Here is a 17,770-nt window from a genome sequence, read left to right on the forward strand (position 1 = left end):
AACTGGATCCCTTTCTTATGCCATATACAAAAATCAGCTCAAGGTGGATTAAAAACTTAAACATAAAACCTAAACCTATAAAAATCCTGAAAAATAACCAAGGAAATAACATTCTGAAGATAGGACCTGGCAAAGATTTTGTGATGAAGTCTCCAAAAGCAAATGCAACAAAACCAAAAAAAGACAAGTGGAATCTAATTAAACTTATTCTGCAGAGCAAAACAATCAACAGAGTAAACAGACAACCTACAGGACTGGAGAAAATGTCTGCAAACTATTTATCTGATAAAAAGCCAATATTCAGAATCTATAAAACAAATTAACAAGCAGAAAGCAAACACTCCCATTAAAAAGTGGACAAAGGACATGAACAGACACTTTTCAAAGGAAGACATACGTGTGGCCAATAAGCATATGAAAAAATGCTCACCTCACTAATCAAGTTAAATGCAAATCAAAAACACAATAGCATACCATCTCAAACCAATCAAACTGGCTATTACTAAAATGTCAAAAAATAGCATATGTTGGTGAGGTTGTGGTGAAAAGAGAATGCTTGCACACTGCTGGTGACAATGTAAATTAGTTCAGCCACTGTAGAAAGCAGTTTGGAGAACTCTCAAAGAACTTAGAACTACCATTCAACCTAGTAATCTCATTATTGGTTTATACCCCCCAAAATATAAATCATTCTATCATAAAGCCACATACATGCATATGTTCATCTTAGCACCATTTACAATAGCAAACACATGGAATCAACCTAAATGTCCATGAGTGGTAGACTGGATAATAAAATATAGCACATATATACAGTGTAATACCATGCAAGCCATAAAGATGAATGAGATCATATTCTTTGCGGCAACAGGTATGGAGCTGGAGGTCATTATCCTAAGAAAACCAACAGAGGAACAGAAAACCAAATCCATATACTCTCATTTACAAATGGGAGCTAAACCTTGAGTACATCTGAAGACAAAGAAGGGAAAAACAGACCACGGGTCTACTTGAGGTTGGAGGGTAGGAGGAAGGTAAGGATCAAAAAACTGCCTATTGGATACTATGCTCACTACCTGGGTAATCAAATAATCTGTATACCAATGCTCATTACACAAAATTTACCTATATAACAAACCTACACATGTACTTCTGAGCCTAAAATAAAAGTTTTAAAAAATGCTGTGTAATTGTAACAAGCATAATCAGGAAAGGATGATTTAAGAAAGAAATTAAATTGGCTAAACTATTGGTGTACTTGAAGAAGGTGGAAAATCAAAATAAATTTGAATATATTGTAAAAATATAACTTCAAATATGCACATTAAAATATAAGATCACAGAATTCTACTACTGGGAAAATAAACATAATTTTCTCTATACAATATTCTCCCAAAGTGCAATTAAAAACCCAGGAAATTATGTGTAATACAAACATAAGACTCTGAGGGGTGGAAAGAAGGCAGATCAGTTAAGGGAGCTCAGAATCTGAGGAACTATATGGTAGTGAATTTCTCGAGGTTTTTTTAGCTTTATGTATTTCAGACCTTCCTTGCTTCCTGCTGGAGCAAACCAAAAATTATCATAGAAGGTTTTTAATTTTTTTTTTACTCACAAGAGTAAAAATGCCCCCTAAAATATCTGGTCTTTTTCTAGTCAAAGAATCTGAAAAGAAATAAAACAGTATGTTCTTCTTACTTTTCAACTATTATTGCACGTATTTCTCTGTTACACTGGCAGGGCCTTCTAGTAAAACATCAATAAATACTGTGATGTGTTGATAGTAAAATTAAGTTTACATGTTAATTATGATGTTTGCTAGAGGATTTTGATAGGCTTCCTTCATTAGAGTAATAACATTGAATTATATTCCTAGTAGGATAAAAAGATTATGAATTATAATAATGTATGTAAAAATGCTTGCATATATAAATTATCTGCATGTCTTGAGATAACAATATGGCTTTTATCTCATGTGAATTTTATTAATCAATTTTCAAATATTAAACTATCTGGTATTCCCATTATAATACTTTTTGGTTATGATTTGTTGTTTTTAAACACTTATGTGCTTAATTTCCTAATGATGCACTTATTCTGCATGTGTTTCCATAGGCATAATTACCTTACAGTTATCTTGTTTAAACTAATCCCATTTATTTTTTATTGAAAGAATATTTATGTATGTTGAAATGCATAGATTTTAATAGTTACACCTCAATATGTTCAGAAAATTTTAAGTAAACATGTAACCAATACCACAAACCAAGGTATAGAACCTTTCCATTACCTCAGAAAGTTACCTTGTTTCACTTTTCAGTCAATGCCTTCTTCTGAGAGGCACCACAGTTCTGATTCTTTCCTAATAGATTAGTGATATATTTCAGAATTTCATATGAGTGGAATCAGTTAGTAAAACATTATTGATATTTATCCATATTATTTCTTAGAACAATTGTTTATCAATTAGTGTTCCATTTTATGCACAAACCAGAGCTTATTTATCCAGTTTTGTAGTTGAACTTTTCAGTTTCTAGTTCAGGGTTATTAAGAATAATCAGATTCTCCAAGGTTGAAATTTAAAAAAATATTAAGGGCAGCCAGGAAGAAAGGTCATGATAGCTACAAAAGGGGGCCCATCAGACTAACAGTGGACCTCTCAGCAGAAACCCTACAAGTGAGAAGAGGTTGGGGGACAATATTCAACATTCTTAAAGAAAATAAATTCCACAACAGAATTTCATATCTGGCCACCTAAGCTTCATATGCAAAGGAGAAATATGATCCTTCTCAGATAAGCAAATGCTGAAGAATTTGTTACCACCAGATCTGCCTTATGAGAGCTCCTGAAGGAGGCACTAAGTATGAAAAGGAAAGACTGTTATGAACCACTGCAAAAATACACTGAAGTACACAGACCAGTATCACTATAAAGCAACCACATAAACAAATCTGCAAAAGAACCAGCTAATATTACAATGACAGGATCAAATCCATACATATCAATACTAACCTTGAATACAAATGGATTAAATGCCCCAATTAAAAAACACAGACTGGTAAGCTGGATAAAGAACCAAGACCCATTGGTATACTGTCTTCAAGATACCCATCTCACATGTAATGACACATATAGGCTCAAAATAAAGGAATGAAGCAAAATTTACCAAGCAAATAGAAAACAGAAAAAAGCAGAGGTTGTAATCCAAGTTTCTGACAAAAACAGACTTTAAACCAACAAAGATCAATAAAGGCAAAGAAGGGCATTACATAATGGTAAAGGGTTCAATTCAACAAGATCTAACTATCCTAAATATATATGTACCCAACACAGACGCTCATAACTCAGATTCATAAAGCAAGTTCTTAGAGATGTTCAAAGATGCCTAAATACCCATGCAATAATACGGGGAGAGTTTAACACCTGAATGACAATATTAGAGAGACAATCTAGATAGAAAATTCACAAAGATATTCAGGACCTGAACTTAGCACTGGATGAAGTGGCACTGATAGATATCTACAGAATTCTCCACCTGAAAACAACAAAATATACATTGTTCTCCTTGCCACGTGGTACATACTCTAAAATTGATCACATAATCGGAAGTAAAACACTCCACAGCAAATGCAAAAACTGACATCTTAACAAACACTCTCTTAGATCATAGTGCAATCAAATTAGAAATCAAGATTAAGAAATTCACTCAAAACCATACAATTACATGGAAATTGAATAATTTGCCCTGAATGACTTTTTGGTAAATAATGAAGTTAAGGCAGAAATCAAGAAATTCTTTGAAACTAATGAGAACAAAGATATAACGTACCAGAATCTCTGGGACACAGCTATGGCAGTGTTAAGAGGGAAATATATAGCACTAAATGCTCAAATCAAAAAATAGAACTACCTCATGTTAACAACTTAAAATCACAACTAAAAAGTTAGAGAAGCAAAAGCAAACAAATCCAAAAGCTAGCAGAGGATAAGAAGTAACCAAAATTAGGGCTGAGCTAAAGGAGACTGAGACATGAAAAACCATTCAAAAAATCAACAAATCCAGGAGCTGGGTTTTTTTTTTTTTTTTTTGAAAAAATTAATAAAATAGACCACTAGCTAGACAAATAAAGAAGAAAAGAGAAAAAATCCAAATAAACACAATCAGGAATGACAAGGGAGATATTATCACTGACCTCAGAAATACAAACAACCATCAGAGAATATTATGAACACTTCTATGCACATAAACTAGAAAATGTAGAAGAAATGGATAAATTCCTGGACACATGCACCCTCCCAAGACTGAACCAGGAAGAAATTGATTCCCTGAAATAACAAGCTCTGAAATTGAGTTAGTAATAAATAGCCTACCAACCAAAAAAAGGCCAGGAACACATGGATTCATGGCTGAATTCTACCAGATGTTAAAAGAAGAGCTGGTACCATTCCTGCAGAAACTACTCCAAAAAATTGAAGAGGAGGGCCTCCTCCCTAACTCATTCTATGACGCCAGCATCGTCCAGATTCCAAAACCTGGCAGAAACACAACAATAAAAAACTTCAAGTCAATATCCTTGATGAACATTGATGTTAAAATACCCAACAAAATACTAGCAAACCAAATCCAGCAGTACATCAAAAAGCTTCCACCACAATAAAGTAGGCTATAAAGTTCCTATACAAGTATTTATAACAACATATGTTTTCATTTTACTTTAGTAAGTACCTAGGAATGCATTTGTTGGATCATGTGGTGGAATTATTTACATTGCAGAAAACAATTTTTCATATGCATATGATCTTTTCATTCATTGTAAACATGCATAATTATTAATATTATAAACATGCATAAAATATTTTCTTCCAATTCTGTGACTTCCCATTTCCTTATTTGCTTATTTAATAGGTCTTTTGATAAATAAAACATATTTTTGAATGATGTTTTCACTGAATATACAGTTTTCAGTTAATTCTATTTAGCCTTCTCCTTTCAGCATTTTAAAACATATTGCATTTTATAGTGGCTTCTATTGTTTCTACTGAGAAAATACTCATTATCATCATTACTATTCCCCTTTATGTTATTTTTTAAAATTTCTCTGAATGCATTTATCTTTAATTTTCAGCTAGGTGAGTATGATGTGCCTCCGTGTTTTTTATTTTGTATTTTATTCTACAGTAGATATATTGAGCTTCTTAGATATTGTGATTAATGTTTTTCCTCGAATTTGAAACACATATAGTTATCATTATCCAACAGTGTTTTGACCCCATCCTCTCTATTCTTTCCTCTTGGAACTCAATTACATTTGTTAAATGGTACTAACTTTTTTTTGTATTAAATATGTTGTTAAAGACAATTTTTTAATTTCTAAATATCTACTTATTTCTTACTTAAAATTTCTATTCTTCTCCTGAATCTTCATCAATTATTCTCCCTTTCCTCTAAATTATTTTACATATTTATAATAGATACATTATAATCCTTGTCTGTAAATCCTGATAACTTCATAGTAAGTAGGGTTCATCTATGAGTCTATTTCTATTGTCAGTGCTTTCTGTTAATAAAAGTTTTAATTTTCATGCTTCTTAGCATATTTTAATAATTTTTATTTTGGATGTTAGTTATAAAATATAAGGAATTATACTTATTTTTGGTTTGTCCTATTATTTCTCCAAGATTGAAAAACCTTTCCTCTCTACAGTGATTAGACAGAAGGATAAATTCAGCCTTTTTATTGTATTAAACAGGTGAACCAATTTAGATTCCTACCAACAGTGTAAAAGCATTTCAATTTCTCCATAGCCTCACCAGCATCTGTTGTTTTTTGACTTTTTAATAATTGCCATTCTGACTTCCATGAGATGGTATCTCATTGTGGTTTTGATTGGCATTTCTCTAATGATCAATGACGTTGAGCTGTTTTTCATATGTTTCTTGGCCTCATGTATGCCTTCTTTTGAGAACTGTCTGTTCATGTCCTTTGCCCAATTTTTAATGTTTTTTCTTTCTTGTAAATTTGTTTAAGTTCCTTCTAGATTCTGGATATTATACCTTTGTCAGATAAATAGATTGCAAAAATTTTATCCCATTCTGTAGGTAGTCTGTTCACTCTGATGATAGTTTATTTTGCTGTGCAGCAGCTCTTTAGTTTAATTGTGGAAGACAGTGTGATGATTCCTTGAAGACCTAGAACCAGGTCTTTCAATTTGACTCAGCAATCTCATTACTGGGTATATATCCAAAGAAATATAAATCATTCCACTGTAAAGATAGATGAGCATGTATGTTCATTGAAGCACTATTCACAATAGCAAAGACATGGAATCAACACAAATGCCCACTGGATAAAGAAAATGTTGTACATATACACCATGGAATACCATGCAGCCCTAAAAAAGAATGAGTTCATGTCCTTTGCAGGAACATAGATGGAGCTGGAAGCCATTATCCTTAGAAAACTAATGCAGGAACAGAAAACCAAATACTGCATGTTGTCTTATAAGTAGGAGCTGAACAATGAGAACACATGGACGCAGGGAGGGGAACAACACACACTGGGGCCTATTGGTGAGGGAAGAAGGAGAAAGAGCATCAGGATAAGTAGCTAATGTGTGGGGGGCTTAATACCTAGGTGGGGGATTGATAGGTGTAGCAAACCAACATGGCACACATTTACCTATATAACAAACCTGCACATCCTGTACATGTATCCTGGAACTTAAAATAAAATAAAGTAACATTTAAAAGAAGAAAGAAGAGCAAGTGCTCTAGAGTTACAAATACATTGAGTTTACATGTGATTAGACCAGCTTCCAAATTCTTGTGCCCTCAATATCTTTATGACTTTGTCAGTATTTAAGCTGAGAAATCAGTGAGCTGCAATGTTCTAATATTTTCGGTGGATACATGGATTCAACTCTAGCAAGATCTTGTATTGTCTTGCAATTTCTCTCTGCTTTACTCTCCCTTGTATGAGTGCATTGTCTTTACATTTGGCACTCTTTCATTTCCTGCCAAAACGTAATTCCATTAAAGTCTTCATTGGTTTCTCCCTTTACCTGAGCATCTTCACTATCTTAGAAAGGGTGCTCTTCTATTTGATATCTAACAAGCCAGACACACTCCTTCAGAAATGGAAGCTGCCACCAGATATAAATTGCTTATTTCTCCCTGAAATTAATTTAACCAAAGCTTTTTTGTATCCACTCTTCCTTTTTAGGCAATACAACATTTTGATTTATATTTTCACCTGGTATATTCTTGTCATCAGCATAGATGTAAAGATTTTCTTCATTCTTCTACATCCTATCTACATGTGAAGTTCCTAACATCTAATTTTAAAGCATTTCACCTAGGATGATATTGAGAAAGTTAGTTATAAAATGACAGCTTTAGGACATGTTACCCCCAAATAAGGCACCTTGAAAGTCATTGTCTGACCTTCTCCCATCTTTCTCTGTGAGAGCCGTCCATAAAAGGATTCTCTGGTCTACTTCACCTGACAGTAGGTCCTAAGACTGTCATGTAACAGTCATCCTGTCCCACACTTGGGGAGAAGAAATGTCATACAGATACACAGAAGAATCTGAACCAACAGGCCTTGCTGAGTTCTTCCCCCATGCCCCAGTTTATTACCATCAGATTATACTCCTTTTAGTCCAATCATCTTTCTCCACAACTATCCACCCCTTTCATCAGATTTAGCACAAAAACGCACAGATTTCCCTGGGTCGTTTGTACCTTCGTTTCTAAAAGCCCCTACGTAACATAAAACTTTAGATAAATAAACTCATTATGCTTTTCCCTTATTAATGTCTTTTGTTACAGGGATGTCAGCCATGAACGCTTCAAGAGGTGAGAAAAAGATATTACTTTTTATTCCCTATAAAAACAGATGATTTATTTAGTTTATATTCTAGTTGAGTGTGTAGAGCTGCTGCCTTCTGGCTTCCTTGACCTATTGCTTGCTATAAGCATTAGACTCAAATGATGATTTTTTTTTTTAAAGATGAATCTGATTATCGTTGACTCATTTCTTCCTTCTTAGTAGCTTTAAAAGGCAGGGTGGGGGGGGGTATGTTTGAGTAATCTCGTTTTAAATCAGACTGATGAAATTATCTGCTCTGTAAAGCTCCTTTCCTAACAAGGTCATTATTGTAACAAGGAAGCTCTATCTACCTTCCCTGAATTTTGTTAAGAATTATAGGTAAAGGATTCCTTTTCCATGAAACATAGTTTATATTGCATACAATCTATGCCCAGACTTAGTATGCATCTCTGTGTGATAAATTAGTTCCTCCTTTATCTTGTGCACCATGAGCTGCCTCCACTTTCAAGTTTTATTCGATAGATGCTATTTCATATTGAAAAATAGGTCTCCAGTATTGTGGTCATGCCTCCTTTTCAAACAAACTATATATATATATTTTTTTTTTACATTCATAAAGGAACAGGGGTTCAATCCAGTTCTAGACTTCAAGCAGTAGCCTTGACTTTAGTCCACCATCTTACATTAATTACTTGAAGCCTCCAATACCCTTCAGAATTCAAAATCTTGATTACCATTTTTTGCTTTTAAACTATGATCCAGTTTGCTCTTTCCTTTCTGCCACCACACCACCAAAATGCTTAATGTTTTCAAATACAGTGAGGTGTAAAAGCATGATATCTAGACATAGGCTGTCTAAATTTGATAACTACTCTTGGCCTCAGTATCTTAGACTATAAAACTTTGAGTAACAGTAAATATTAATAGTATCTAACTTAGGTGGGGCACGGTGGCTCATGCCTATAATCCCAGCACTTTGGGAGGCTGAGGCGGGTGGATTACAAGGTCAAGAGATTGAGACTATCCTGGCCAACATGGTGAAACCCTGTCTCTACTAAAAATACAAAAATTAGCTGGGCATGGTGGCATGCATCTGTAGTCCCAGCTACTCAGGAGGCCAAGGCAGGAGAATCGCTTGAACCTGGGAAGTGGAGGTTGCAGTGAGCCGAGATCATGCCACTGCACTCCAGCCTGGCAACAGAGTGAGAATTTGTCTCAAAATCATAATAATAATAATACCTACCTTACAGATATATGATAAAAATTAAGTAAAACTTATATTTCTGAGAACTATATGTTAGAAATATGTGAATATTTCTAATTCCTAACATATTCAAATAATTATAAAAATAACTTTTTCTGTTATATTTCATTCACTATAATTAAGGGTTTGGAGTAGAAAGGGCATAACATAGAATACATTTTTTTGTTCCATGTATCTTTCCCTGAATCTTCCTCTAGTCTTTCTTGTACTGTTAAATTGGTTGTGTGCAAAACACAAAATCATGTGCATGTATAATTGTATTATTAAGTTCCAAAAATCTTCATAAAATTTGGTTAAGAAATTTTACCATTTCATTTGTGGGCTAGATATCTTGGGAGGCATAATTTTATATTACACAAAATATATGTTTTAGTACATACCTGTACTTAATAGAAAGCAATGAAATTAAAACAACAACAAAAGACAGGGAAGGAAAGAAGACACTGAATTCAGGAGGTGGCATCAGTACAAGTAGCAAGAAGCAGTGCAAAGAAAGCAAGATCAGAAATAAAAGGCAAGGTTAACCTGATGGGGAAAGCCCTACATCACTGAAATATTAAAGAGACTAAGCCTTTGCTCAAAGGAATATAGGGAAGGGATGATTTAAAGAAGCTAAAATGGCTCTTAACAGAGCAGATGAAAGTCCTCTCTTTATGAAAGCATTCTTAATTCAAGCCCTCAGAATGTTCAACTCAAATGTCAAACTCAATAAAATGAGTTCATACAAAAATTAGAAAACACAAGAATCAATATTCTATGAATGAGTGACCAGAAATCACAAAAAGAGTTGAAAATATTCAAAGATTTCAGATACGGAATGACCAAAAATAATACATAATGTTAAATAAATCATGTGCATACATGTATGTATGTGTTTCTGTGTGTTTATAATTCCAAATTTAAAAACTTATATTTTAAACAGTAAGTTAAACACAGCTGCCGTATCTACTCAGAATAGAGGAGATAGAGACAGGGACTTAAAATGTGAAATAAAAGTTAAGTGACCAAGTGACTACAAAGATAGAAGAAAAAGAAATCACTATGAAAATTATTAGAGTCCAGAAAAAGAAAATAGACACTGGGAAAAGGAGGCAACAATTGAAGTAATATAAAAATGTTCCAGTATTAATCAAAAACATAAATTGATAATTCCAGAAATTATCAGTAATATTAACTATATATGATGGCTAAAAATTCAGAAGCCAAATAAGATATTTTTGACATTCAATAATCAAAGATCACCTATCAAATAGAGATAATTAGGTTGATAATATAATGCTTAGTATGATATTGAAAATTAGAAGATGGTGCTGAGAAAGTCCAATTCATCTAAAATTGTGGAATGACCAAAACTATCTTCAGGACAGAAGGTAAAACAAATGATAGCCTCAGGCACACAAAAACAGAGAGATTTGTTTCATACATTTGTAATAAATTTAGATTCATTTGTCACATTTTGTCTTCCATCCTGAAATTCCTTTTTTTTTTTTTTTGAGACAGAATCTCGCTCTGTCACCGAAGCTGGAGTGCAGTGGCACGATCTCAGCTCACTGCAACCTCCACCTCCCAGGTTCAACCAATCCTCCCACCTCGGCCTCCCAAGTAGCTGGAATTACAAGCATGCGCCACTATGCCAGCTAATTTTTGCATTTTTTAGTAGAAATGGTGTTTCACCATGTTGGCCAGGCTGGTCTTGAACTCCTGACCTCAAGTGATCTGCCCGTCTGGGCCTCCTGAAGTGCTGGGATTACAGGCGTGAGCCACTGTGCCCAGCCTATAAATATTTTTAATTGCATAAATTAAGATGTATTCTTTTTGTTGTACAGTCTTACAGGTTTTGACAAACGCTTAGTGCCTTGTACTCACCATTACAGTATTATAGAGAATAATTTCACTACACTAAAAATCCTTGTGCTTAGCCTATGCAGTATGCCCCAACACAAGCCCTGTTAACCGCTGATTTGCTGGCCATCTTTAGAATTTGCCTTTTCCAAAACATCATATAATTGGACTTGTAAAGTATGTAGCTTTGTCAGACTGGCCTTTTTCACATAGCATTATGCATTTAAGGTTAATCTTCATTTTGTCTTGGCTTGATAACTCATTGTTTTTCTACTTCATCAAGAATAAGTTTTTATTGATAAATAATATTTCATTTTATGTGTGTCACTGTTGGTCTATCCATTATCCATTATCAAATACATTAAAGGAAATCTTGGTTGCTTGCAATATTTAGCAATTATGAATGAAGCTGTAATGGACATTCAAGTACATTATTGGTAATATGTTTTTTTCTTTTTTAACCAGTTGGGTAAATACCTATGATCATGATGACTGGAATGTATGAAAAGACTATGTTATTATTTTTTTTAAGACTGCCAAACTGTCTTTCAAAGAAACCATGTCACTTTGCATTCCCACCAGCAGGGAATGAGAATTTCTGTTGCTCTGCATTCTCACCAGCAGTTGATATTGTCAATTTATTCTGGAGTTTAACCATTCTAAAAGGTGTGTAGAGATATCTTATTGTTCTATTAATTTGCAATTCCCTAATGACAAACCATGTTGAAAATCTTTTCATATGCTTATTTGCTATCTGTATATTTTCTATGATGAGGTGTCTTTTCATTTTTTGTGACAATTTTCAACTGGGTTGTTTATTTATTGTTGAGTATTAAGGGTATTTTGTCTATTTGTGATACAAGTACTTCTTCAGATATGTGTTTTGCAAATATGTTCTACCAACCTGTGCCTTGTCTTTTCATTCTCTTAATGTGTTTCCCAGAGCAGAAATTTTATGTTTAATAATGTCAAACATTATTTCTGCTTTACTTTTAGGGATTGTACTATTAGTGTTGTACTTAAAAATTCATCACCACAGCCAAGTTCATGTAGATTTTCTCCTATGCTTTTTTCAAAAGTTATAGTTTTGTGTTTTACATTTTGGCCTAAGATCCATTTCAGTTAATATTTCTGTAAGGGGTAAGATCTCTATCTTCACTATTTTGCATATTGATATTCCATTATTTTCAGCACCATTTCTTGAAATGATTAGCCTTTCCCATTTTTATTGCCCTGTTGTCAAATACTATTTGATTGTATATGTGAATCTATTTCTGAATTCTCCAATATAGCCTATTGATAACTCCAGCCTTCTCATGCCTTCTCTCCGTACATTCACCAATACCATACTCTCTTAATCATTGCAGATGTATAATATTTCTTAAAATTGAGTAGCATCTGCTCTCCACCTTTATTTTTCATCTTCAATACTGTGTTGGCTATTCTAGGTCCTTTGCTTTTTCATATAGACTTTATAGTCATTTTCTTAGTATCTACCGAATAGCTTGCTGATATTTTGACTGAGATTGCACTGAATCTACACATCAAGCTGGGAAGAATTGACATCTTAACAGTAATGAATCTACCAGTACAGAAACACAGAATATCTCCTCATTTATTTGGAGTTTCATTGTTTTTTATATTGGTATTTTGTAGTTTTCCACATATAGATCCTAATGGTTTTATGTTGTCAATTTCAAATTCTAAGTGTTTATTGCTGATATATAGGAACAAAATTTGATTTTTCAAATTAACTTTGTATCCTATAATGTTGCAATAATTACTTGTTATTTTCAGGTGGTCTTTTTCCATTGATTCTTTGGGATTTTCTACATAGACAATCATGTCATCTCTCATTGTTGTCTCTGAACAAAGACAGCTTTATTTCTTCCTTTTCTCTTATACCTTTTGATTATTTTACTTGACTTCTCACACTAGCTAGGACTTCCAATACAATGCTCAATAAGAGTGGTGAAAAAAGACATTCTTGCATTGTTCTCCATTTTAGGGGAAAGTATCCACTTTTTCAACATTATGGACAACATTAGTTATAGATTTTTCCACAGATATTACCTATCAAGTGCAGGATGTTTTCCTGTATTCTTAGTTTGCTGAGAGTTTTTGTCATGAATGAGTGTTGAATTTTTTTATATGTTCTTTCTGAATCAATTGATATGATCTTATGATTTTTCTTCTCTAGTTTGTTCATGTTGTAGGGTGCACTGATTAATTTTTTAATTGTTGAACCATACCTGAAATAAATTTCATTCACTCACTGTTAGTTTCAATTTGCTAATACTTTGCCAAATACTTTTTGTGTCTATGAGAGATACTGGTCTGTCGTTTTTGTTTTTGTTTTTTTCTTGTAATGTCTTTCCTTTACAGTCTTGGGTATGTCTTTATTAGCAGCATGAGAATGGACTAATATAGTTAGTATGGCTAGTATGGCATATATTTTTCCATACCTTTACTCCTTCTCCATTTTTTTTTTTTTTTTTGAGACAGAGTCTCGCTCTATTGCCCACGCTGGAGTGCAGTGGCGCAATCTCAGCTCATGGCAACCTCCGCCTCCTGTGTTCAAGTGATTCTCGTGCCTCAGTCTCCTGAGTAGCTGGGATTACAGCCACACACCACCATGGCTGGCTAATTTTTGTGTTTGTATTAGAGGTAGGTTTCTCTGTGTTGGCCAGACTGGTATTGACTTCCTGGCCTCAAGTGATCTGCTAGCCTCAGTCTCCCAAAATGCTGGGATTACAGGTGTAATCCCACCGTGCCCAGCCCTATATCTTTACTTCTAACCTCAAGTAACTTCACTTTTAAAGTGAGGTTCTTACAAACAACCTATAGCTGTGCATTGTTTTTATTATCCACTCTGACAATCTTCATTTGTGAATAGTGTTTTTGATTTTTAGCATTTTCTATTGATTCTTAAACATTACCCATATGTTTATGAATGTTGTCCACTTTTTTGTTGTCCCTTAACATTACAGTTATTTTCAATTCCCTTAATGACAATTTTAACATCTGTGTTATATCTGTCTTTTTTATTTTTAAAATGTTCTTAACAAAATTGTATATATTTGTGTTGTATATAAAGATATTTAATGTATGTATTACCTCACATACTTGTACCTTTCTTGTGGTAAGAATAATTAAAAATCTACTTTCTTACTCACTTTTAAGTATGTAATGTATTGTTTCTAACTTTAGACACCATGATGTACAATAGATATGCTGAATTTATTAGTTCTATTTAGCTGGAATTTTGTGACTTTTGAATATCTCCCCAGTCACCACACCTCCCAGTTTCTTGTACCCACCATTACACTCTTTGTTTCTATAAGTTTGACTTTTATAGATTCTACATGTAAGTGAGAAATTGTGGTATTTCTCTTTCTGTTCCTAGCTTGTTTCACTTAAAATAATTTCCACCAAGTTCATCCATGTCATCACAAATGATAGTATTTTCTTTTAAAATACTACTCACTAGTAGCATTCCTTCCTGAATACATACTACATTTTCTTCATCTCATCATCTGTTGAGAGGCACTGAAGTTCATTTTATATCTTGGCTATTGTTGCAATGAACATTGAAGTGCAAATCTCTATTTGACATATCATCATACTCTGGATATAAACCCAGGAGTAGGATTCCTAGATTATATGGTAGTTCTATTTTTTAATTTGGGGGGAATCTCAATACCATTTTCCATAATGATTATGCTAATTTACATTCCCAAGAACAGTGTACAGGGGTTCTCTTTTCTCTATATCCTTTTTAATACTTACCTTTTGTCTTTTTGATAATAGCCATCCTAACAGGTGTGAGGTAATAGCTCATTGTGATTTTAATTTGCATTTCTCAAATACTTGGTCATGTCAAACAATTTTCACATACCTTCTGGCTATTTGTATACCTTCTTGTAAGAAATGTCTATTTAAATCCTTTGTCCTTTTTAAAAATTGGATTATTTGTTTTCTTACTAGTAAGTTGATTAAGTTACTTATATATTTTGAATATTAACCACTTGTCAGATTATGGTTTGCAAATAAATTATCTCATTTTGTAGATTGTCCCTTCACTCTGTTGATTGTTTCCTTTACTGTGCAGAAGTTTTTGATGTAACACCATTTGTCTATTGTTGCTTTGGATGCCTGTGCCTTTAGAGTCATATCTAAAAATCATGCTTAGACCAATGTCATGGAGGTTTTCCCCTATGTTCTTTTCTAGTAATTCTACAGTTTTAGGCCCTTCATTTAAGTCTTTAATCCATTTTGAGTTGATTTTTGTATATGACAAAAGATATGGGTTCAATGTCATTGTCCTGCATGGAGATATCCAGTTTTCACAACATCATTTAATTGTGAGACTGCTTTTTCCTCACCGTATGTTCTTTGTGCCTGTGCTGAAAATCAGTTGCCCTATAAATGCATGTATTTACTTCTGAGCTCTCTATTCTGATCCATTGATTGATGTGTCTGTTCTTATGCCAATATCATGCTAGTTGCTCATTAGAGTTTTTTAGTAGATTTTGAAATTGGATAATGTGATGCCTCTGGCTTTGCTTTTTTTTTTTTTGCTCAATGTTGCTTTGGCTATTTGGATGTTGTGGTGTGTATGTGGTGCCATATGAATTTTAGAATTGTTTTATTCTACTTTCATGAAAAATATCCCTGGTAGTTCATTAGGGATTGCATTGAATCTGTAGACAGCTTTGTGGAGTGTGGGCATTTTAGCAATATGAATTTAATGCCTGAACTTAACATATATTCCTGTTTATTTGTGTCTTCTTCAGTTACTTTCATCATTGTTTTATAGTGTTTGATGTGCAGAGCTTTCACCTCCTTGGTTAAATTTATTTCTAAATATTTTATAGTTTTGTAGCTATTATAAATGCAATTGCATCCTTGAATTCATTTTTGGATAGTTAATACTATATAGAAATGCTATTAATTTGTGTATGTTGATTTTATATCCTGAAACCTTACTGAATTTATTAGTTCTAATATTTTTGGTGGAGTCTTTAGGGTTTTTGTTATATAGGATGTCATCTGCCCAGGCGCAGTGGCTCACACCTATAATCCCAACACTTTGGGAGGCCAAGGCAGGTAGATCACCTGAGGTCAGGAGTTCAAGACCAGCCTGGACAACATGGTGAAACCCCTTGTATACTAAAAATACAAAAATTAAAGCATGGTGGCGCATGCCTGTAATTCCAGCTACTTGGGGAGGCTGAGGCAGGAGAATCACTTGAACTTGGGAGGCAAAAGTTGCAGTGAGCTAAAATTGCACCACTGCACTCCAGCCTGGGTGACAGAGCTAGACTTTGTCTAAAAAAAAGAAAAAAGGAAATTCATCCAAAGAGACAAGTTAACTTCTTCTTTTCTGATTTTGATGTCTATTTTTCTCTTTTTATCGTCTAATTGCTTTAACTCAGGCATCTAATATTATGTTAAATGAAAACTGCTAGAGTGGGCATTATCATCTTGTTTTTGACATTAGAGGAAAAGTTTTTAACTTTTAACTGTTATGTGTCATATAAGGTACGAACTTGTCATGTATGGCGTTTCTGTACTGAGATACATTCCTTCCATACCTAATTGGTTGATAGTTTTTATCATGAAAGGATGTTGAATTTTGTCAAATGCCTTTTCTGCATCTATTAGGTGATCATGTGGGTCTTTTGTTTTACATTCTGTTAATATGGTATATCACATTTATGTATTTGCTTATGTTGAATCATTTTTGCATCCCAGGGATAAATCCCACTTGATCACAGTGAATAAGTCTTAAGTTTTTCTTTGATGGGAGACTTCTAATTATTTATTAAATCTCCCTACTTATTATTGATCTATTCTGATTTTCCATTTCTTCATTATTCAGTGTTGATAGGTTATATGTGCTGAGTATTTATTCATTTCTTTTAGATTATCCAATTTGTTAGTGTATAAGTGCTTCTAGCACCCGCTTATGATTATTTATATTTCTATCATATCAGTTGTAATGTCTCCTTTTTCATTTATAATTTTATGTATTTGAGTCTTCTCCCACTTATTTTTAAGTTAGTCTTACTAAAGGTTGACCAATTTTGTTTATTTTTTTTATGGTCTTGATCTCCTGACCTCATAATCTGCCCGCCTGGGCCTCCCAAAGTACTGGGATTACAGGCAGGAGCCACCGCGCCTGGCTGGGGAGTTAGTGTTCAATGGGTATAGTTTCAAGTGTATGGATACATGGGTAATTGAGGTACTAGTTTTAGACTGTAGTTGAGTTTCCTACATCTGGGGAAATCACAGGGGTCAGCATATCCGGAGTACAATGGATAAGCTTCACCCTGAGAAAACCACCTTCATGATCATGGTATCTCCCCACCAGGTAAATGTGTGTTTGGTTATTTCTTTGATATATTTCTTCTGTTTTCATGCAGGTGTTTATATGTTTCATGTAGGTCTAACTTCACTCTTAGAACCACTTTTGCTGCATCCCCTAAGTTTTCACATGTTGTTTTTCTATTTTTGTTTGTCTCAAGATATTTATAATTTTTCTTTTAATTTTTTTGACCCATTTGTTGTTCAGAAGCATGTTGTTTAATTTTCACATATTGTGAATTTCCCAGAATTTCTCCATTCATACCATTTTATTCATACCATTGTGGTCAGAAAAAAATTCTTGATATTATTTCAATTGTCTTGAATTTGTTAAGAGTTGTTCTGTGCCTGTGCCTAACATGTGATATGATTCTAAACCAGAATGTGTATTCTGTTCCTATTGGATGGACTGCTTTGTATGTGTTTCTTTGGTCCATTTGGTCTAAAGTATAGTTTATAGTT

At 33.6% G+C, this 17,770-nt stretch overlaps 1 pseudogene; it reads right to left on the reverse strand.

Annotated features, from left to right (window-relative positions):
* Window positions 1–17,198: 17,198 nt before the first annotated feature.
* Window positions 17,199–17,323, reverse strand: LOC116809995 (U1 spliceosomal RNA; annotated as a pseudogene).
* Between the last annotated feature and the right edge of the window lie 447 nt (window positions 17,324–17,770).

Source organism: Hylobates moloch, unplaced genomic scaffold, assembly GCF_009828535.3.
Source record: "Hylobates moloch isolate HMO894 unplaced genomic scaffold, HMol_V3 SCAFFOLD_1, whole genome shotgun sequence".
NCBI classification, from domain to species: Eukaryota; Metazoa; Chordata; class Mammalia; order Primates; family Hylobatidae; genus Hylobates; species Hylobates moloch.